At 39.5% G+C, this 24,417-nt stretch overlaps 1 non-coding gene across 1 annotated transcript; it reads right to left on the minus strand.

Moving 5' to 3' along the window:
• Nucleotides 1–9,936: 9,936 nt before the first annotated feature.
• Nucleotides 9,937–10,119, minus strand: LOC112605473. The gene has a single exon (XR_003115461.1).
• Nucleotides 10,120–24,417: the final 14,298 nt, after the last annotated feature.

Consider the following 24,417-nt stretch of genomic DNA (forward strand, 5'->3'; position numbering starts at 1 on the left):
AAATGTCAGGGTGTAGACACTACAACACCCAAGTTGAACAAGTCACTGCCTTCTTTAAATAGACTTTCTGTAAATTATGAAAATGGTAAATAGTCAGTTTTCTGTCTTTTTTTTGTTGTTGTTCTCAGTCTAGTTTTGTGAGTTCTTATCACACACTCTCATACATCTTCCTCCAAAGTAGAATGAAAGCTGACCTTTTGGTATATTTATTTCTCATCTAGTAAAACTCCAGCTAAAGCCTCCTCATTGCTTTGAAATTGAGGCTAGAACTGTTGAACAGACATAGATCTTATGTTGGGAGGTAAAGAAAATGACCATGCATGACTTCCATAGAAGGTCATTTTGCCACAGCTGAACGAGGCTTCAGGGTCAGCCAGCCAATCTCACTGAACACACATCTTGCTTCCTACTCTTCTGGGATGCACAGCGCTCATGGTTCTTCCCCAGTCCACAATCAATAGGGGACTCATCCAGCCAGATGTGATACTCTGCATCTTTCAGCTCACTGATCCAAACCCAGCATTCATGCACATCACGTGCATCTGAGACACTCCAGGGAGAGTCACTGTTGTGTAAATCAATAAACAGATAATTCTTAGCCTTATGTCACATTTCTATTATGGTAAATGCATGATCTGAGCACAGCTTCCACAAGCCAGCCACACATCTCTCAAAGGGTCTCCCTCAGCCTTTGCCCCATACTCCTTCTCCTCAAGCCCCAATCCTTTCATCATTAACACTAGTCTACCCTTTAGGATACAGCAGAGATGCTAAATTAATCTAGAAAGTAAGTTCCCCAAGGATTTGCTACATCATCACTCCCCTGTGTTCCTAAAGCAACTGGGAAAGGAACTGCCATAGGCAAAATTTCTACTCCCTCCTCCACCAAAAATTTATTTGTTGATATTCCCAGTGTGAAGTTATTTTGAGATAGGTTCTTTGGGAGGTGATTAGGTCATAAGGATGGAACCTTCATGAATAAAATATGTGCCTTTTAAATGAGGCCCTGAAGAGATCCCTCACCCCTCCTACCATGTGAGATTATAGAGGGAAAAAGACCTTCTAGTGAATCAGGAGGCAAGCCCTTACCAGACCCTGAATCCGCCAGTGCCCTGATCTTGGCCTTCTCAGCCTCCAGAACTGTGAGAAATAAATTTCTGTTGTTTATAAACTACCCAGCTTATTATATTTTGTTACTAGAGCCTGAAAATAAGAAGAACTAAATATTAATTTCCTACTGCAAATTGCAGTAGATTTTCAGTAAGCCCTGACTCCAAATCAAAGTCAAACTAGGCTAACTACATGAACACTGTATTTTACCTCTTTTCTTCTCTGTATCCTTCCATCTAGTATATTCTAAGCTTCTTAATCCTAAGCACAAGGACTGTGTCTCATTTTTAGTACTATGTCCAGCCCCTAACTCTAGCACCAACACTTAAGGAGCCCTCAATACGAGTTGAATGAATTTTGTTAGATTGCAGAGGGTCTGGAATTTGTACTGTCTTTGTGCAACTGCAGCTGAAAGTCATACACTATACAACCAAAATGCACTAGTAGATTATGGAGATTTTGCCTAGATCAATCCTCCTGGCCAAAGGTCCAATTTACAGTAATACTTCCCTTCTAATTAAAAGGCTAATAGCTGCTACAATCAAACTTACAAATATTCTATCCAGGTTTGTGTTGACAACTTTTCAGTACACATTTTGCAATGTATGATTTTTCTGAATGCAGGAAATAGCTGAAAACAGAGTACCTTTTATACTGCAGAACTGGATTTTCACTTACCTAGACTGGCTGTCCACAGTCATGCTACTAGGTAATTCTAATTGTTGTTCTCATGTGGAACCTATGAGGATAGAGGCATCATGATAGTGAGTGCCAGGCCAAGTCACAAAGCAGCTTGGTAGTCTGCACAAGAAAATGAGAATTCCTATTGGTGTAAAATGTTGCTGCACCGAAAGGCACTCCATTTCTGAGATGTTCTTTATAGACATCATTGCTGGGACACTACCTTTGTCCTTGAAAAAGTGTTTTTTTTCCAGGAGCACCACTTCGTGCTGAGCTACATGAAGGAGCTGAGGTATCAGCTTCACTCAAATATATCTTATAAATAAGCATATGTTATAAATGAATATTACAATGTAAGCCATCGATTCAACATTAATAACAATGCATAAATGAGACTCAGAGGCAGACACACTAGCTAGACTGTCCCTTATAAAAGACAGGCACACATTTATATTTTTCAGTATTCATTTTTTAAAGTAAGATTCCAAATCCTCTTTGGCATAGAGTTTATAGTAAACCAAACAAGAAGAGAGAAAAGAATTACTGTATACATTGTCAAAATCCTTTATAAGATGCAGGAGAATGCTTCTGTCTGCTTTTTTTTATTATTGTTATTCCTAGTCTACTTTAATAAGAAAGGTTTCATTCTGATCTAATTCAAAAGCTACACTGCACTTTCTCTTTCCACATCTTCACCCATCTCTTTGATGACTAGGAGTTAGAAAACATGCTAGGAAAAGCTCTTTAAATAATCGGAGAGTTACTTGTTATTTCAAGTAGTTAACAGGTTCCTTAAATGAAACTGGGCATTTTAAATTCTCTTGATACTTTCAGAAAACTATCATTCAGGGCAAAATGTCACCAGTTTTATTATCAACACTAAATATTTCTTGATGCTATGGGGAAACAAAATGCTAGAAATGAGTATTTCTGGAAATATTTCACAATCATATGTTACATACATTATAGATAAAACTTCTGGGTCATGCTTCTTGTGATAAATTAGTGGCTTCTTGTGCAAAAGCATGTGCATTGAAGACAGGCTGGTAGAATGATCTGCATGGAACTTTTAATCAAATCTTACACAAAACCAGGGCTCCAAAGGTGGTCTTATTTCCTCCAAACAAGAGAGGCAGCTCTGTTTCAATTACTACCTCAACCTCAGTAAACACCAGCAGAAAACTGCATAATCAAAAAAAAGAAATTTTAAGGCCTTTCCCAACTCAAAAAAAAAAAAAAAAGAAAGAAAAGAAGAAATGGGTAATTAAGGATTAAAAATACCCTGAAATCTTAATGTGGCAGCATAAACGTGCCTTATGATACCATGGCAACATTCTCTCTTTTTTAATGAAATTGATTAATTAGTCTGTGAGCTTGCAAAAATGTCAGAGCAAAAGGATTGAGAACGCTTCTCTTCACAGCTAAGGTCTTTCTTGTCTCTTTCTTCCTGAGCTTGTCAATCAGAAACACTAGAGGTCAATCTATGGAAGAAATCTCAAACTGCAGCTTTGTTTTAAATGCATGAGAAACATGGAGGCTTCCATAGGTTGCATTCCAAATCAGCTCAGAAGATCCAGAGATGAGAATGTCTTGGATACATAAGGCTCAAACTAAATACAACCCCATGTGACTGGAGGAAGAACGGAAGAAGAGAACTAGAGAAGTTGTTTTGCAAATTGAGCCAGCTGGAAACAAAGTTGTGTGTGTGTATCTGTGTGTATGATATAGCTGTGAAGGAAAGAGACTATTTCTACAATTCATACATGGAAATATCATGACAGTCATATCTTATACATATATATAAAGTTAAGTATATTTAAATATATTAGCATGTTTTTACATATGTTATAGATCTCTAGGAGTTACTAAGCAGAGGCACAAAATGAAACGTTAGGCTTTGCTGTTTGTTCAGGACAAAGGAGGTCATATTCTATTTTGGAAGCAGAAGCAAAGACTGTATTTGCTGCAAGAGCGAGCCTCGTCAGAGTGAATTGTGTAGATAGATTGCTGGTCACCTTTGTCTTATGTTAGTACTACTGTCCTACTTGCATAAAAAGACCCCTCCACACACACCTCCCTACTGCATGGAGGCCAGAAATTCCTACCACTAGAGCAGGGTTACTCAATGTCAGCACTATTAGCATTCTGGTACAGATAAATCTGTTTTGGAGACTGTTCTGTACATTTTAGGATGTTTAGCATCTTTGCTGGCCTCTACCCTCTAGATGCCAGTAGCATACCCCAGTTGTGACAACCAAATTATCTGCAGACATTGCAATGACCCAGGTTCTGAGAAGGAGGGGAAAATTACCCTCAGTAGAGAACCACTGCATTAGAATAATCAGTGAGTAAGAAAAGAAAAAAAGGAGAGCCCTATGTCTTTTGAAAATAAATGAAGATCACCTAAATGAGGACAAACAGAGGTTATTTATTCAGGGCTTGTGATAGCAAGGGAGTCAGCTACCATCATTTGTGACTGGCAGAGATTCAAAGGTAGGCAAGGGAGTAGAAAGGCTTTATATGATCCATCAATCAGATATGCTCTGGTTGGAGGCTGTTGGCATGGCAAGGCTGGAGACAGGACATCTTAAGTGATTGGTTTGGGATGCATGTTTCGCTCTCTCTGATTGGTCCTGAGATGGGAGCAGGGGCAAAATAAAAATAGGGAAGCTCAAAGTCACTGAATAAGTGGTTTTCACCTTTGTGTTCCCAGTTCCCACTGCAGTTCCTGGAGGCATCGGTACTGGTTTCCTTTTGCTGCTGTAACAAGTTACCACAAATTTAGTGACTTAAAACAATACAACTTCATTATCTTACAGTTCTGTAAATTAGAACTCTAATAGGTGTCTTAGGGGGCTACAATCAAAGGGTTAGGACTGCATTCTTTTCTGGAGAGTCTAGGCATGAATCCATTTTCTTTGCTTTTCCACCTTCTAGAGGCTGCTCGCATTCTTGGCTCACGGTCCCATGTTCCAGCTCCAAAGCCAGAGACTTTAAATTCAGTAGTCAGCATCTCTCTCTAATTCTCTTCTGCCTCCTTCTTCTAGTTTTAGGAATCCTTGTGATTACATGGGGCCCACCCAGATAATCCAAGATAATCTCCCCAAAATCAGCTCTGTGGCAACCTTAATTTATTGATTTATTGATTAATAAAATGATTATAAATTAATTTCATCTGAAACCTCAATTTCCCTTTGCCATCTAGCATAACATATCTACAGGCTCCAGGGATTAGGACATGAACATCTTTGAGGGCAATTATTCTTCCTACAACCACACCAAATAAGAAAGTGTAGTCCCTGGACCAGCACCATCAGCATCACCCAGAAACTTGTTGGAAATGCAAATTCCAAGGCCTCATCCTAGATTTGCTAATCCATAATCTCTGTGGGTAGATCCCAACAACCTGTGTTTTCACAAATGCTCCAAGTCTCATGCTCGAGAAACACTGATCTATACTCCAAATCCATTCTCCCCACTCCAAAAGTATATGGTCTATATATGAAGCCTTTTGATATCACCACAATTAAATTCTTAGAAATGCACTCTTTACGGAGTAATTACAGAGTAATCTTTCCAAAATGTGATTTCTAATCTAATAGAGATATGATATCACTCCTTTACTAATAATCCTTAAATGCATGTGATGGTTAATTTTATGTCACCTTGACTAGATTAAGGGATGCCAGACAGCTAGTAAAACATTATTTCTAGGTGTGTCTGTGAGGGTGTTTTCAGAAGAGATTAGCATTTGATGATGATTACCATTTGATGATTAGCGTTTTCTGTGTAACTATATATATTCCACTGGTTTTGTTTCTCTGGTGAACCCCTAGGTAATCCACTGCAGAGATACTGATTTCCTGGGCTTCCAATTATAGGATGGCACGGAGAGGAGAGTAGGGAGGTGGCCCTACTGTGGGAAGCAGCTGTGGAATTTTAAGACAGGCCTCTATCACAGAGTTTTTCAGGTTGTGAGTGTGTAATGAGTGATTTTATGTGTCAGCTTGACTGAGCCCCAGGGTGCCTCGATATTTAGTTAAATATAATTTCTGGGTGTGTCTATGAGGGTGCTTTTGTATGCAATTGACTTCTGAATCAAAAGACTGAGTAAAGCAGATGGCCCTCCTCAATTCCTAGAAGGTCTGAAGAGATCAAAGGCTTAGTAAGAAAGAATTCCTTCTCTCTATCTGACTGTCTTCAAGCTGGGACATTGGTCTCCTGCCTCCAGACTTGGACAGGAAACTATACCATTAGGTCTCCTGGTTCTCAAGCCCTCAGACTCTGACTGGAACTACACCATCAGCTCTCCTGGGTCTCCAGCTTGCTGATTGTGTATCTTAGGACTTCTCAGTCTCCAAATTTCATGAGCCAATTCCTTATAGTAGATAGATTATACATAGGTAGGTAGGTAGGTAGGTAGGTAGGTAGGTAGGTAGGTAGGGAGAGAGAGAGAGAGAGGATAGATTCTATTAGTTCTGTTTCTCTGGAGAATCCAGACTATTAATTAATGCAGGATGGCAACCAATTAAAGGGGCACTTAACAATTTATTGAGTGCAACTACTATTGTTTTTCACAAAATAGAATGTTTTCATAAAGTATTAAAAATAAATAGAATACAGTGCACAGCACATAGAAAGGGTTAAGTATTATCTGGTGAATCTTCAGTTTCTGTGATTCATATCCATATAGGTGTACAGTTTGACATCAAGTACTTTTCTTCCTATAAATCAGGGTCAGGCCAGTCACGGTGGCTCATGCCTATAATCCCAGCACTTTGGGAGGCAGAGGCATGTGGATCACCTGATGTCAGGAGTTCGAGACCAGCCTGGCCAACATGGTGAAACCCCGTCTCTACTAAAAATACAAAAATTAGCTGGGCGTGGTAGCAGGCACCTGTAATCCCAGCTACTCAGGTGGCTGAGCCAAGAGAATCGCTTGAACCCAGGAGCTGGAGGTTGCAGTGAGCCAAGATTGCGCCATTGCACTCCAGCCTAGGCAACAAGAGTGAAACTTCATCTCAAAAAAAAAAAGAAGAAGAAGAAGAAAAGGAGGAGAAGGAGAAAGGAGAAAGGAGAAGGAGAAAGAAGATGGAGAAAGGAGAAAGAGAAGGAGAAGGAGAAGGAGAAGGGAAAGGGAGAAGGGAGAAAGGAGAAGGAGAAGAAGAAGAAGAAATCAGGCAGGGTCAATACAATTTGAAAAACACTGCTCAAGGAGATGTTGGACTGGTGCTGGACACCTCTCCTGGACCACCCTGTATCTCTTCCCCTGGAAGTGATTCCATCCTGAAATGATGGCCTACTTTGCACAGTACAATTAGTACTTGGCACATCCAACTATCATGTGATTCACTGTGATTTTGCATGTGTCTTAACTTCTCAACCACACTCTAGGTTCTCTGTGAACCAGGACAGGCTTCATTCTGCTTCACAACTTCCTCCAAGCTTGGCCCACTGTCTGGCAAATAAAGTAGACTGTTAACGAATATCGGTTAGTTGGCTGAATTTTACAAACCATCAAGTTTATTAAGATAATCAGGTGAAATGTTTAGATGGGAAAAAAACCAATGGCCTCTCAAAAACAGTCCAAATGCCAGATGTCCCCTTGCAAATGACAACTGAATAGCAGTCCAAACAAGTGCATTAAGCCATTGCTAGCAAGAGACAATGCAGCTGCAACCCTGCATTAATAAAGAGAGCAGAAACAAGACAACCTGTTTTCACTCTGCTTGGAAATCTATGCTCTTCCCCAGCCATCAAAATTGAGTGAGAAATTGCAGTGGATACAATCAGCTCTTATTTATTATCAATGTTTCACAGCAGCAAGCATTAATAATACATCTTATAAAGCTTTTGTTTTCAGCTTTCTCTGATACTGAGCCAGCAAGATTTGAGAATGTCTATGGGATCCAGCCTTGGTAAAAGAAGAATTTCAAAGAGACAGAAAAAATATATATATATACACACACATATATATATATACACATATATATATATATAAAGTTATCTAAATAGTCAACATGCAATTATTCAATTATGCTACTTTATGATATACCTGACATAAGTCATTATAATAAAACCAGAAACAAATGCCACACATAAAACAAGAACCACCAAAATAAGTCCTTGGTATGAACAGAGCTTCCTGCCTCAATGCATAATTTATACTGTCTATAAAACCAACACCTGGGAGCTGCTAATTTAATTAGTTTGTATCGAACACTTAATTGTAGTAAGCCAAGGTTTAGGACTAGCTTGACAGCTGTTTTCATTACATCTAATTAATCTGTGGCATTTGGTTCTTTTTCCCGCTGTATTAGTCAGCTCAGGCTGCCATAACAAAATACTAGTCTGGGTGTCTTAAACAACAGAAATTTATTTTCTCACCATTCTGGAGGCTGGAAAGCCTAAGATCAAGCTTACAGCAAGGTTCACTTTCTGGTGAGGGTGCTCTTGCTGGCTTGCGGACGGTTGCCTGCTCACTAAGTTCTCACATGGCCCTTCCTTGGTGTGTGCACACAGAGAATGAGAGAGATTGAAAAAGACGGAGAGATGAGATGGAGGTCTCTGGGGTCTCCACCCTCATAATCTCAGTTAACATTAATTAACTTTCTTAGAGGTCCCATCACCAAATACAGTCACCCTGGGCATTAGGGCTTCAACACATGAATTTGAGGGTAACACAAATACTCAGTTCATAACACTCAACTTGCATAGACTGTAAAAATCATTTGATTTTGCTTGGTCTGAGGAATCAGTTCCACCAGACGATATGATGTCCATGTTATAGTCCGTTAATTTTCCCTCATTCCAACAATTTATGTGCCAACAGCAGAAAGTGGTGCCTGCACAAGGACACTTCATCTGTGTGCCATGGTCACACCAACCCTACCCAGGAACAACCATGTTGGCTCAGCATCTCCCCCACAAAGTTTTCCCGAATAGCCCCAACCTTCATAAAGGAATTCATTCATTTATTCACCTATCAGCACACATTTACTAAGTCACTTACACCAGGCATTGCACAAGACAATAGAGTTACAGGGTCAAAGAAGGCCCAGTCATTGCCACCAAGGAGTTCCCAACCCAGTGGAGAACACAGAAAGGAAACTTTAAGAATTCAGGAGAAACTCAACCTTAACATTTGCAGGCCTGAGGCTGAGGGTAAAAATAGGGGCCTGCATATTATATTAGAATGTCTAAATTATATAATTCAAGCTAGCAAGCAGTTAAATAAAGTATGTTCTTTCCTACAATCTTAATAAATGTAACTTCAAAATTACCCAGAAGGCAGATTCCAATTTAGAACTAGCAGAACAGGAAAAACAAAAAATGTATCCTGTGGCTTACTGCCCTTCTCTTCCTTCCTGCAGCTCCAGGCTGCCTGGCAAGGGGTCTGGCACACACATGTGGACACCTTCACATGTCCAAGCTCTGTCCGCAGCCCCTGCAAATAGCTGTCCCTTGATGGATCAAATAAAAAGACCTACAAAAGTTCTGGAAATAGACTCAGGGCAGAGGGTTTTGGAGTCTGGGTTTGAAGTGTGTTCAAGGATTGGGGCACCCATCAAGAGGGACATTACAAAAAGAACAGGGCACGGCCCTCTAAGGCAGTGCTTGGCAAACACCTGCATGAGCACCACCTAGAGACTGCGTTAGAACGTGGATTCCTGAACTCCACCCCCAGAGGTGAGGCTTCGGTGGGTCTGGGATGCAGCCCAAGAATTTTCATTTCTAACAGTTCCCACAGGATGTCTATCAGTGGACCACACAATGAACAGCCTGAAGCACAGGACCCAGGACACGGCTCTGTTAAGTCAAGTCTAATGGTGGCACTGATTTAGTGAGATATGTGCTACCCAAAAACTATGCAGAGTGCTAGCTGTAGCCACAGTAAGTGTATGTACACCTACATATATACAAGTATACGCTGAAAGCCAACTTTGTGCCAAGTACTATATTGGCTGCCTCATTCACTCACCAAATAATTATTGAACAAGAGACTATAAATGTGAAAGAACTGTATACCAAAAAAGGCCCATCTTATTATATGTAAATTTAAGTTTTTAATTTAAAAATGTTTAAAATAAAAAGCAAAAAAAAAATCAATCTGTTCTAGAGATTTCCACTTTTTTGCGGGTGGAGTCCTATTTATAGTATCATACATGATCAAACTGCCACTAGAATGTTCACACCTGTTGCTGCAAATTCAAATCCCAGGAAAGATTTCTCCTGGGAATATACTTTAGGTCAGGGTTGGGCTGCCAGTACAAGGCTGTACCCACAACTGGGCAGGTTCAACCACACAGGAGCCTTTCCCCAGACCATTAGCGTTCCACTGCTAACAGCAGAGTAGCTTGTATCGGAATGTTATTCCTGCTACCAATTATCAACTCTTGTCAAAATATTTTAAAAACTTGGAGGCACTAGAAAACAATCTACTGTGTGTCGGATACAAGTGTAGGCATGAATCTACTTCAGTGGGAAAAGAAAAAGTTCATGCCTTCTTTAATATATATGCCTGTAGCATACATCCACTATTCTCATAATATTAAAAATCAATCATAGATAGCCTCGCTTTAAAGATGAGGAAACTGTTTCTGAGATGTTAAGAAATTTGTTACACACAACCCAGCAGAGCAAGTATTTGAACTGAGGCCACCCCCACGCCCTCCCTGCTCTACAATGAATAATGGGGGAAACTCAAGGGAGACAAGGAGCTCTAGGTAGACCTTCTGAAAGAGGTTTTAAACCTTCTAAAATGAGTTTTAACTAAGAAAAGTTACCAAGGCGGAAGGAACAAAGGAGAATCACAGTGGAGATAAAGACCTTCCAGCAGAGAGGAGGGCTTGTGTGGAGGCAGGAGTATTATGTATGATGGTGAATAGAAGGAATTAAGAGTGGATCCTTTTATCTGCAATGAAGGGTAGTCACAGCAAAGCGGGAAAGCAAGAAGGGGCATATACATGGGGAGAATAACTCATGGATGTATGCACGAAGCACTAAGCAAATGGGTTTCAGGGAAAGACAAAGCAGGCTTGGGAGATTCATTTCTGAGATCCATTTTATGCATGTTCTTCTAGTCCTCTCACCTCCTGTAGTAATTAATGTCCACCAAGTTTGTTTGGTAGCTACTTACACACCTTCAAATGAAACCTGTTGATGTTTTGAACATTTATTTAAGTAGTCTGTTATTATTCCACTATCCACATGTCATCTGCATCTTGGCATCTCAACAGCCTGCATCATTTGCGAGCAAGAACTGCGTGGGTGGATTTCACAGAACAGCCCCTCATTATTTGTTGATTTGGTTCAAAAATGACTGAAGTGTCAATATACTTTGCAAGGAAGTTATTAGCAATGAAAATGTCAAGTTACTTCTCACTGGTGATGAACAGAACAAACACAACACGTCCCTTCTGAAGGTGCTCAGAAACATTCATACTTGTAGAACCCAATTTGAGAAGCAGAAATAAACAGAACTAGTTCCTAATTGGACAAGTTTCTTTATGACATCTTGATCTAAACAGAGCTAATAGTTTTGGTCATAATTTCTCATATGAATCTTAAGATGGTTATATGGAATTTAAAATCATCTCTAAAATTCTATCAACTACATATATTTCACCAACTCCCTTACACGTTCCTTTAACCATTGAATAAGAGAACAAATGAGATTTATCACAATGTATTTTAAAATCATGTACAATAGAAAATAGCATCAAAGTGACCTCCAAGGAAGTGAATTCTCTTTGTGCACTGAACTGGAGGTGTCGAGGGAATACTGATGTCGGTTTGGTTTTTTGCAGCAGAAAATGTACACAGTAGTCACCAAAAAGAGAACTATAGACTTCCCAACTTGTAGTGCAACGTCCCATTAAGGAAGTGTAGCTTCTTAATTCCCTCAGCACCTAAAGCACTGTATGAAGTATCCACTCTCCACAAAGAGTACTACCAAATTTGGGACAGTACGTTATGCCACGTCAAGTATATGGCACAATTTGCCATAAGGCAGACTTCTGTTGACCCCTGCCATAAAAAACTCAGCTTTAGTTGTGTACACACAGAGCAAGCCACCCACACTGGGAATGAGGGTGGAAAAGAGATGAGTTAGAACCTTTTTGGATTATATTGAGCCTATTTGAAGGCTGCTACTCATCAAGTTGACCTTAACATTCCCCTCAGCTTGATTAAACTTTAGAGAGACTTCTACCTGCTCACAGGTCTCTGACTTCCCTTAGAGAATTTACTTTATATAATTTGCAACTGGAGCTGGGCATGGTGGCTCACGCATGTAATCACACTTTGGGAGGCCGAAGTGGAAATATCTCTTGAAGCCAGGAGTTCAAGACCAGACTGGGAAATATAGTTAGACCCCATCTCTACCAAAAAAAAAAAAAAAAAAAATTAATAGCTTGGCATTGTGGCACACACCTGTAGTCTCAGTTACTCAGGAGGCTGAGGCAGGAGGATCCCTTGAGCATGGGAGTTTGAGGCCACAATGAACTATGATCTTACCAAAGCACTCCAGCCTGGGTGATAGGGTGAGACTCTGTCTTCAAAAAAACAAAACAAAACAAAAAAATTCAGTTGCACATTTTTATATGCCCCTTTGAGATGTAAATGTCTTATGACTCAAGAATGTCTTTCTCAAGGACCTGGAAACCATCGCTTTGAAATGTAATCATCAAGAAAGATATTCCTCCTATCTCCCAGTCTCTGTGGAAAGGTAGGAGCCTAACTTCCATTATGGACAATTAGCAAACACAGATGGCCTAATCACATTGACCAAACCTCCTTTTGGGTTCTTCCACAAGATGATCCGAGAGCACTGGGAGGAAGGAAATAAGAAGTCTAATAGAGCATCCATGCTTTCTGAGATTCAAAATTAGACTTACCAGTGGGGTGGACCAGGGAGGATGTGACCAAGACACAGTGGCATGAAAAGACAAAAGGCCCTATGAAATAAAATTCCCTGGAGATTCTGGGCTGGTGACTCAGGATCAAAAACTAAGGGTTTGGGGCAGAAAGAGCATATGGCTATGTCCTATGCTTTGGGGGACAATGACCAGTCTTATGAGAGTCCACTAAGAGAACAGTAGTCCTAGAGTCCAAGCTTGGGCATACCGTGTCTTGTGCAAGGACCAGGCACTATAACCATCAGGAACCAACAGCAACAGCAACACCTTGTGGCTCCAAGAGACAATGGCCATGAAAGACTCTGCTTGGCCTTTTATAGAGAGGGCTGGTTCCCCTCATTCAAACAAATGAGCCCCAAAGTTCTTAGGCAGTTGGAGGTTGAGATTCGGGATAGGTAAACTTCAAGTGGAAGATAATGAACTTCCTGCTCACAGCACAGCTGCTCAAACAAACGATTTTTAAAAGTAAAGAGATTTTAATGCATTTAAAGAGGAAAGGACACCGACATTTCTGAGCTGGTCATCCAATATAGTTTTTGGATTTTTATTTTTTTAATGAAAATAGACATGTGACAAAAAACTACTTCTCTCTTTTCTAGAGACATAAAATAAATATCTGTGAAGGTGTAGAAACCAGAACTCAATCACAATTGGACAGGTAGAGATGGAAGTTTTCAGCTGGAATAATTTCCAAGCTCATATCTTCCCTCTACTGGATATGACTTAGTTTATTACAACAGTAGCACTGAGAGCCCTGACTAGGCCCCTGGGAAAGCTCTGAGAAGCTCCAGCTGTTCAGTCACTTTGGCCATCAAGTAGTTGAAGGAGGCAGCAGTGTTAGAAGCAGTGAATCTGCCTCGGCCTCAGCAAAGGTTCTGTGCTTCAGACGGAATAAAGTTACCTCAGATTTATTAAGTAATAATAGGCAGACTCAAATTACCCAGAATTTTTATGTTTAACTTAATAATTCTTATCACACAGATAAGACATTTCTATAGAAAAATTATTTTTAAAAATCCCATAATCTCACCACCCATTGATAAGCACAATAGTATTGTCGATATTCTAATGTAGATATTTCTAAACTTTTATATAAATATATACTTTTAACAGAGTAGACTCACAATGTATATCCCTTAGTAAACTTTTTTTCTCTTAATACATCAAAGTTTTTGTTGTCGTTGTTTTGTTTTTGTTTTTGTTTTTTAGAGATAGGGTCTCATTCTGCTACCCAGGCTGGAAAGCAGGGCACAATCATACCTCACTGCAAGATCAACCTCCCAAGCTCAAGTGATCCTCCCACCCAAGCCTCCCAAGTAGCTGCGACTACAGCCAGGCATGGTGATGCATGCCAAATTACTATTATTATTATTATTTATTATTTTCTTTTTGTTTGTTTGTAGAGACCAGGTCTCTCTATGGTCCCGAACTTCTGGCCTCAAGTGATCCTCCTGCCTCAGCCTCCCAAAGTGCTGGGATTATAGACATGAACCACTGCACCAAGCCACAAAACCTTTTCATAGACAATAAATATAGATATGCTACATTACACTAAGTGAACACAGTCGTTCGAGAAATTTCTACAGACTCTTTAGCAACTATTCAGATGTATGTATATAGACAGGGACATGCACAATATTTTCATTTTTGACTTATGGAATTTAACTCTCCTTTGTGACACAGCTGTACCATTTTGTGAGTCTGCACTAAGGGTACATGTGACAATGGGGAGTTGTCATTGCTTTATCTTTTTTTTTAATGCCTTACAACTCACCCTCCATTCCCAAACACTGTATCAAGAAGAAAGGAGCGAGACTGTCTCACACAAAGCATTCAAATATCCCATCGTTCTACAGTCATTAGTAAAGGCATATTTCAATGTGACAGCTGGATGACATCTCACCCTCTCTATTAGGATGGAGAGGATGCGCATTTCCAGGAAGAAGGCTGCATGCCTGATGTGTGAAATCTATCCATTGATCTTTTATACCCCATCTATTACTTGACATAATCTGCACTATGTTAAATCATTTCATCCCCGCTAGACAACCAAGTAATATCTCCACCCAACCTCAGCATGCTGGGTTCTCTAGCCTCACTTCTACTGCTGGGTTGTCTTAAATTTTCTTAAATTAAAAGACAAGAAACAAGCTTTCACGCCCAGAAGCCATGAGGCCTCCTGCTGCTTTTGAATGAAGCATCTCTGACCCTTATCACAAATATATTAAGCAAAGAGAGGTTAAAAATCCACTGAGGGGAACATGGTCAGCCATGAGTCATTTATGCCCTGGGGTGAAATGAGAAGTCATAAATTAAAGTAAATCAATTCCAATGGTGTATCAGAGGAGAGGAAAGACATGAAAATCTCAGGCTGTCTCATAACTAATACAGGATCTGTGCGTGGTGAATAAGTCTCCAAAGATGTGGAAGTAAGTGGAGAGAGGAAGAGAAGCTGCTCTCAGAGGAATGGGTAGGGATACTTCAGCCAGTGATGATTTCAGCATAATTATTGTAATTCATAATCAAATAGACAAAAATGAATTTTTGAAACCACACTACTTGACCTAAAGCTAATTTCAAGCCCCTCTTGAAAACTAATTTCAAGTCCCCTGTTACATGTGCATAGAACAGATGTGGGATTGATTATACATTCTGTGACTCTGCCATGCATTACCTAAGATGACACCAAATTCAAAGGCCCTTACGCCTTCCAATGCTCAGCTGCCATTCACCACTATTTCTTGGGTGAACTGACTTATTCAATGGCATAAGAAAAATCTCTGTCTCCTGGACTCTGACATAGGCTTCCTGCCATTCAAAAGTTCTCTTACTAGTCATATTGACCAAAAAAATATATACTTGCTATGACTACATTTAGTTATTTACCTATTAATCAAAATGCAGCCCCTGGTCCTGTCCAACTCCCTACACTTCTGTTTTACATTCTTTCAAAAAAATTTTGTTAATAAAGGCAATTCATCACGTGTAAAAATAAATGCAACCACGCCTTTTAGATGTCTTCCATATAAAGCAATTCACAAATCAGACAAAATACTATATGGGATGAAGTTTCCAGATGAAATCTGATGAGAAGTATTCAAATCTACACATCTGGGAAAATCAATGAATTGCAAGTAGACAGAGGCCACAATTGAAGTTTCAGCCTCTTGAGCTGTTTCACTGGTCTGTAGGCTCCATGAGAGTTGAAACAGTGTCTGAGCTGTTTACCACTGTATCCCCAGCACCAAGTACAGTAGCATAGAGTGAATATTTACCAAATAGTGGTATGTAGAAGAGAGGAAGGAAAGGAGGGAGGGAAGCAGGGAAAAAATAGTGATTGGAGGAGGGAAGCACAGGAGTGGAGCAAGTCACATGACTTTTTCTTTAAAAATAACTACTTCATTATTTTGGTGAAAAATATTCATAATTATTATAAAAATTTGAGCCTTGCAGAAAAATACAAAGAAGAAAAAATCTCCCCAAATCTTGTCACAAAGAATAAGTATCATTAGCATTATATGAACAAATTTTCAGCCATTTTCTATGAACATATACAAATAAAAGCACTAACACACTTATATCATCATCTTATAAACCTGAATCATACTGTGCATTCTATCACTTTGATTTAAGCTAGCCCAAATGAGCCTCCCTCCCAAGCAGTCAGTTTTCTGATCTTGGTAACTAAAATTGAACACACTGAAATGTAATGACTATGGCTCTGTCACTGGGTTTCTCTGGTGTGGCTGGTCTGCGAGACAGGTATCACTGCCCCTCGGTAGCAGACTGCCACCAGACTGAGACACTGCCCTGATCAACTTCAGCATTTCAGCAACAAATGAATCATTAGACCGCATCAATGTCACTGACCAGGACATAACACAGATAAGGCCAAATCAGACTTATCTTGTCAGACTAAAACAGCTGACATAATTTCTGTTTTCCATCTAGTTTTATATAAAATGATGACAAATAAAGTAGTTATCAGTGTACTGGCTGGGCGCAGTGTCTCACATCGGTAATCCCAGCATTTCGGGAAGCCGAGACAAGTGAATCACAAGGTTAGGAGTTCAAAGACCAGTCTGGCCAAGATGGTGAAACCCTATCTCTACTAAAAGATACAAAAAAAATTAGCCAGGCAAGGTGGTGGGGGCCTGTAATCCTAGCTACTTGGGAGGCTGAGGCAGAGAATTGCTTGAACCTGGGAGGCAGAGGTTGCAGTGAGCAGAGATCGTGCCACTGCACTCCAGCCTGGGCAACAGAGAAAGACTCCATCTCAAAAAAAAAAAAAAAGAAAAAATTGATATCAGTGTATCTGCACAATTGAGCACCAATTTCTCTTTTGGGATCTCTACTTTGGACCACAAAGCTAGTATCTTTTGATATCTTTTACGGCAAGTTTGGACTATCGGGAGGTGATATTGACTTTGAGATGAGGAAGTGATCTGGACATGCTGAGCTTATTCCTCCTCTCTTCCAGATCTGCCTCCCAGCAAAGAAAGACATTTCCCTGGTCCACCATCCCTGAGGTATATGGCACACAGCAGAAAAGACTGCCCCACGTGGAGAGGACTGCAGTCGTCCAGTGCAGCCTAAGATTAGGTGAGTAATTCTAATTCCAGGGTTCAATAGTTAGAAGCTCAGACCTAAGCTTTTTCATGGAGCCATATCAGCAACAAAACCAACATTTTGATCTTCATTAGACTCCTTTCTTGATTGGATTAACACTTGAGATAGGAAATGAGGGTGTAATTTATGAGCTCTTCCTACACTAAAGTCCTGTAACAAATATCAAACTCTTATTCCATAACTGCTATGGTTTGTTTCAATATATAATCTACAGAATACATTGAGTACTGGATTAAGAAATCAATTCATATATATCAATTCATGCTTATACATATATATGTGCATTAAATATATGAAGATATGTCTATAGTCATCTGAGTTATTTGTACTTTATCAATTTTAATGAAATAGTCCCACTTTCTAAGAATGCAGCAATGTTTTTCTACTACCACAGAACTTGAAGTTAGAAGATGCGATACATATAGAGAGAGATAAATAGATGTATATATAGGAATTCCTGTTCTTCAAACCTCCGTTCAAAACTCACACTCATTGTTATTGCACAGGAATATAAGAAGTTTCTAAAACAAGAATCAGCAAAGTATAGTCCACAGGCCAAATCCAGCCTGTTACCTATTTTTGTATAAATAGAGAGCTAAAATGATAGGTTTTAGATTTTTTAAATATTAGAAAAACAAAAATTATGCAACAAAGACTATGCATGGCCCACAAAACCTAAAACGCTTACTATCTGGTTTTTTCACTTAAAAAAAAAAAAAATGTTTGCCAAATCCTGTTCTACACCAACTCTTTCTCAACACACACACACACACACACACACACACACACACACAAATATTCTTGTCTCCTACCTTAAGGTTAATTCTAGTCCTATTAGTGGAGGGTAATGGTTAGAAGCATGAAGTTAGACAAACTTGAGTTCAAATCTAAGCTTTGACATGATTTACTATGTGACTTTATGCAAGTTACTTTGCTTCTCTGAGTATCAACTTCCTGGCCTTTAAAAGAGAGTAATAATAGCCCCTAATTGATAGAGTTTCAGGTAAAGCTTTAAAAACATAAATGTAAAGAAATCAGGATAATGCCTGTCATGTGGAAGTGCTCACTAAATTAGTTACTATTAATCAAATCTAGTTATATTAATACATTTCTTGTTCTGTATACCCTCAAATTTAACCATTCCTGCTCCCACAATCTACCCCAGAGATAAATTATAATATTTCTCATGTATCTAAAATCAACTGTTCCATACAGCTAGAGGTGGTCAGAAAATAAATATATATGTTCCCATAAATACACTCCTTTCAATTTTTTCTGTGGAAACAAGTGTAAAGCTATTAGTAATGCTAAATTCAAATATTTCAGAGAAAAATACTATACCATAGAGAAGCTTGGTCAAGGTGACCAGCAACACTCCCTAACATGTGAAAACTCCAAAGAATACTTCATTGCAATTGGATTTTTGTACAAAATAATTTAGTGTGAGGGCAACCAGCTCCTTACACAAAATAAGGGCTAAATGAATAATCATGCTCTAAATTAGACAACTATAGAGCTAAGTGTTCACAGTTAAAAATAATACTGAGGTGACTTGGCATGTGTTTCTGTTTTAAGCTCACACACAAAAATACTTTTTAAAACATTGTTTCTGTATCTTTTGACCTTGTTGCAGAAGTTTTTAAACCTTTTGTCCCTGCCCTCTTGAACTAGCCCATATCAAACATTTGTACCCTCACTGAACTCAGACAATCATAGCTCTTCCAAAAATATATTCAATAGAAGTAGCTTCCCTTAAGGCAGTGCCTGACTTGTGTCTTTATCCTTTGACAAGAAAAGCAAGAAAGAGTTGCCACTCAAGTTTATGCAATATTTGTGGTGATAGCAGAGGGGTTTTATCTCTACCCTAAGCCCAGAAGATTCTCTCAATCCTTTCTTGCAGCATCATGTAACACATTATTCAGAATTCCCAAGAACTAAAGAGTCTGCATATAAACAGATTCCAGAGGCCAATAGTTGATGGTAACAAATTACATTTGTGTAGCAGGTATTAAACTCATGTTTGTAACTCAGATGTTAAAAAATATGGCATTTTTATTTTTGAGCACTTAAAATTCCTATTTCAACCTCCCATTCTGAAGGAGTGGAGAAAATATCATCTTAATGACCTCTTTCCCAAGGTGACCCATGATTTCAGGAGAGTAGGGCACATACATTTGCCAAGGGGTCCAGAAGGAGGGTCTGTCACGGTTGGAGCAGCTGAGAGGAGCAAGTAGTTAAGAGTGTAGCTATAGAGCCAGATTGTCTGGGTTTCGTTGGCTCTGCCAGTCACTAGCTATGAGACCATGGGCGAGTCACTGAACCTTCTATGCCTCAGTTTTCTCATCTGTGAACTGGGTTATCACCTATGTCACAGGCTTATCATGTGGATTAAGCAGGTTAACATTCATAAAGCACTTGGACAGCCTTGAGCGCTTGGTAAGCACTGCAGAAGTATTTGTTAAATAAACAATAAATACCTTCCTGTTGTGAAGGCATCTGCGGAGGCCCCTACCTGGCCCTGATTCAGTCTGCCATCCAAGCATGAGATATCCCTCATACCTGTCCAAATGGTCCCATCAGTCCAGTGGGTCTCTCTGCTACTACTCATTCTTGAGAGCAAAGGAATCATCCTACCTCCATGACCAGTAAGGATGGAGAAAATCCCTGGGAGGCTGCATTCACACCCAACACACTCATGCAAGTCATAATTATATAAACATATCCAACATGGGGCAACTATTCTAGCTGTAATTCCCCCACGTCTTCAAAGAACGCCAATGCTTTTCTGTTTCATAAGAAAAAAAAATACCATGCAAATGTTAAACCAGAATTCAAAATTTACTGTCTCTAAAATCAAACAGAAAGAAAAACAAACTCATTTATTCAAACACTTGAGATTTTCCTGCCTTCCACAAAGGGATGCCATTTCAGTCAAAAAATGGTTCGACGCCATCCCAAAAAACCCTCCAGGTAAAACGTTGTAACTTAGATGCTTCTAATTGGACAAACTTCAAAGAGATATTGGCTGAGAAAAATCCCAAAGTATATTTCCAAACTGTGGAAACAGGTTTATAAACTCCTAATGTTTTACATTAATATGAAATACACAGTCTTCTGGATCTGAGCTGTCCAATATTGTGTAACCAATAGCCACATGTGGCTACTGAGTACTTCAAACATGGAAATTCAAAATTAAGATGTGCTGTAACTATAAAATAAATATCAGATTCAGAGACTTAGTATAAAAAAAGGAATGTAAAATATGTCAATTTTTTATATTGATTACATGTTGAAATTAAAATTTTGGGATATATTGGGATAAATAAAATTTAGCTGATATTAATTTCACCTTTTTTATTTTTTAAATGAAGTCACTAGAAAATTTAAAATTACAGATGTGACTCACATTATATTTTACTGTAAAGCACTGATCTAGATAATAGAGGACCAACCCTGGGTGTTAATTCAGAGTAAACATATTTCTAAATAATAAATCTGTCAATTAGTCCATTTTTTTTAATCTTAGAAAAAAGTACATATTCTTTGCTGTTTTCTCACTGTAGAAGGGGCCAAACTTGAACTATTTGTTTCTTTGAGTAGGCTAGGAAATGCAAATACTTAGTGTTTTATTTATGTTTTTTTCTTCGATTTTTTTATTATTTATTCCATTTGAGTTCATGTAATCACTTACTCTAAAAATTCAGAGTAGTGATCTATAGTAATTTTTATTATCAACTGTATCCAAGGCTTGTTCATCTCTATTCATTGCTATTCCAACAGAGTGTTATTCATAATAGATTAAAAACCTAGAACCACTATGAGTAGAATCAATAGCTTCAGTTTGACAATAACCAAGAGGTAAAAGTTTTTTGAGAATCATATTTCACATGCCTGGCCCTGTAGTATCCCAAGAGATAGTTCTATGGTTATTCTGTTGTCTGCACTCCAAAACCAGTGAAGCCCACAATAAGGCTAACAATTCTTTAGTCATTTTATTTTGTCAGTGGAACTTCCTGTTCCATTCCTCTCCGCAGGCTTTACAAGCCTTTCCTATCTCTTTCAGGCCCATCTTTACCAAATCCTGTGTCAGTGCCCACCTCTCCCACCAGCCTGTTGGATAGCTCCTCCCGGGTGTTCCCTCCACAAAACTTACCCACGTTCCACTTGTAGCATGACTCAGTCTAGGTGGGATTCACCTTTCACTATTCTTTCAATGATCTGTCCAATGATGGCCAGTAAAATCACTTCATTCTTCCCCAAGGGCTCCCCTTTCCTTTGCTAATAGAATCCCTGCAGTCCAGATGCTTCTGAGACCCTATTATGCACTTCCAAGTAGGAAAGAAAAGTAAGCTTTCTGCCTGGCGCGGTGGCTCACACCCGTAATCCCAGCACTTTGGGAGGCCGAAGCAGGCAGATCACGAGGTCAGGAGATCGAGACCATCCTGGCTAACATGGTGAAACCCCGTCTCTACTAAAAATATTTTAAAAAATTAGCCGGGCCTGGCAGCACGTGCCTGTAGTCCCAGCTAGTCGGGAGGCTGAGGCAGAATTGCTTGAACCCAGGAGGCAGAGGTTGCAGTGAGCCAAGATCGTGCCACTGCACTCCAGCCTGAGCGACAGAGTGAGACTCCATCTCAAAAAAAAAAAGAAAAGTAGAATTTCAACTCTTGCTTGTAAGAGCAGAAATCATAAAGACAATTAAATCTCGGAAAACTGAATCAGCAGCCTTTTGTAAGCAGGTATCTAATTTGAGAAGGTATAGCTGAATTACATGCTAATATAATTGCCAATACATGCCAATATGTATTATGGGCTCATGTAGTCTTAGAACAAGTAAAAGTAGGACATGCTTTATTATCATTATTGGATCAGCAGATCCCTGAGTGGAGAGTTACTCATTTTGACTGGCCATCAGAGGTGTCCACAAGCCTTGAAGGAGCCATTGGTCTGTAGCTTTATTTATGTACAGAAGGTTTATTGAAGAAAAATCAGGTTCTCAAAAGAAAAAACTAAGATGTGATAAAGCCTGAATTTCCTTCTGTTAAACTAAACCATTACACTCCTTAGGTTAGACACATGTGGATACGCAATCAGGCATGCACTTACCACTTACTGAACGTCAAGCAGACATTAATTGCATGCTCCAGTGTAAACTTTAGATACACAACGGACTGGATTAATTCTACTACATCTGTGTGCCAAAATAAAAACCAGATTTTCATCTGAGACCAGAAAGGGGGCATTATTGCCAGAGGCATTCAAACCAGAGTGACTCCCTCTGGAATAGGCGCTGGGTAAAATGAGGCTGAGACTTACTGGGCTGGATACCCACGAAGTGAGGCATTCTTAGTCACAGGATGAGACATGAGGTCAACATAAGATATAGGTCATAAAGACCCTGCTGATAAGACAGGATGCATTAAAGAAGCCAGCTAAAATCTGCCAAAACCAAGATGGTGACAAAAGTGACCTCTAGTGTCCTCAGTGTTCATTATGTACTAATTATAATGCATTAGCATGCTAAAAGACACTCCCCCCAGCACCATGACAGTTTACAAAGGCCACGGCAACATCTAGAAGTTACCCTATATGGTCTAAAAGGATGAAGAACCCTCAGTTCTGGGAAATCTCCACCCCTTCTCCAGAAAACTCATGAATAATCAACCCTTTGTTTAGCATATGATCGAGAAATAACCATAAAAATAGCTAACCAGCAGCCCTCAAGGCTGCTCTGCCTATGGAGTAGCCATTCTTTTGTTTCTTACTTTCTTCATAAACTTTCTTCATAAACTTTTTCTTACACTCTACCCTGTGGACTCACCCCAAGTTCTTTCTTGCACAAGATCCAAGAACCCTCTCTTGGGGTCTGGATCAGTACCCCTTTTCAGTAACATTGTGAATTATGTTTTTATTGGCTTTCATTTAAAGCAGTAATTCTTAACACTTAGATTGTGGAAGAATGGCTGAGTGCTTGTTAAATGCAGATTCTCAGTTTGAATCAGGAGGTCTAGGGAGGGCCCCAAATATATACATTTATAACAATCTCTCCAACTGACTTTAATGCAAGAACCAAGGGACTCTGATGTGGCTAGGCCAACACTCTTAGAAACTCTGATGTGAAACATGGGCTCTAATGTACCACACACTAAATTTGATCCTAAAATGACCCATGGACATAGTTTAAGAAAGGGTGTTACAGTTAATTTTATGTGTTACCTTGACTAAATTAAGGAGTGGCTAGATGGCTGGTAAAACATTATTTCTGGGTGTGTCTGCAAAGGCGTTCCCAGAAGAGATGAGCATCGGAATCAGTAAAGAAGACCCACCCTCATCAATGTGGACAGCTATCATCCAATTCAGTGAGGGCCTGCGTAGAACAAAAATATGAGGGAGGGCACATTCTTCTGGAGTTAGGACATCCATTTTCTCCTGCCCTGGGACATCAGAGCCCAAGGCTTTCAGGGCTTTGGACTCAGACTTACACAAACACCTCCATTTCCCCGCGACATGTACTCTGTCCCCTACCTTATCCTCAGACCTTTGGCCTCAGAGTGGCAGTTACAGCACTGGCTCCCCTGGTTCTCAGGCTCATAGATTTGGACTGAATTACACCACCAGCCCTCCTGGTTCTCCAGTTTGCAGATGGCAGATTGTGGGGCTTCTCAGCCTCCATAATCTTGTGAGCCAATTTCCATAATAAATCTCATCTATATCCTATTGATTCTATTTCTCCAGAGAACCCTGTAGTCAAGGGAAAGAGATATAAGGAGACAGTTTCCAAAAATGTTATTTCCAAAGAATAAACCCTAGTCTCTTGGCACATCTGTGCTGCTTCTTCAGTAAAGCACACGAAGTTTAAAAAATGCCTCATTCTGCAAAATGTGACTCAGAAGTGTATTTGTGCAGAGGCTTAGTGAATCTCAGTCATTCCTAAATTCTTTCATGTACTTTGGGAAAGGGAAGGGCAATTTCTCACTGTCCCCAGTGAGAGAAGGACCTTATTTTATTAAAATATGAAAACTGGCTGGGAATTCGCAGTGAGAGTGTGTCTGATACTATGTTAATTCACAAGCCCTGA

Source organism: Theropithecus gelada, chromosome 13 (genome assembly GCF_003255815.1).
Source record: "Theropithecus gelada isolate Dixy chromosome 13, Tgel_1.0, whole genome shotgun sequence".
NCBI classification, from domain to species: domain Eukaryota; kingdom Metazoa; phylum Chordata; class Mammalia; order Primates; family Cercopithecidae; genus Theropithecus; species Theropithecus gelada.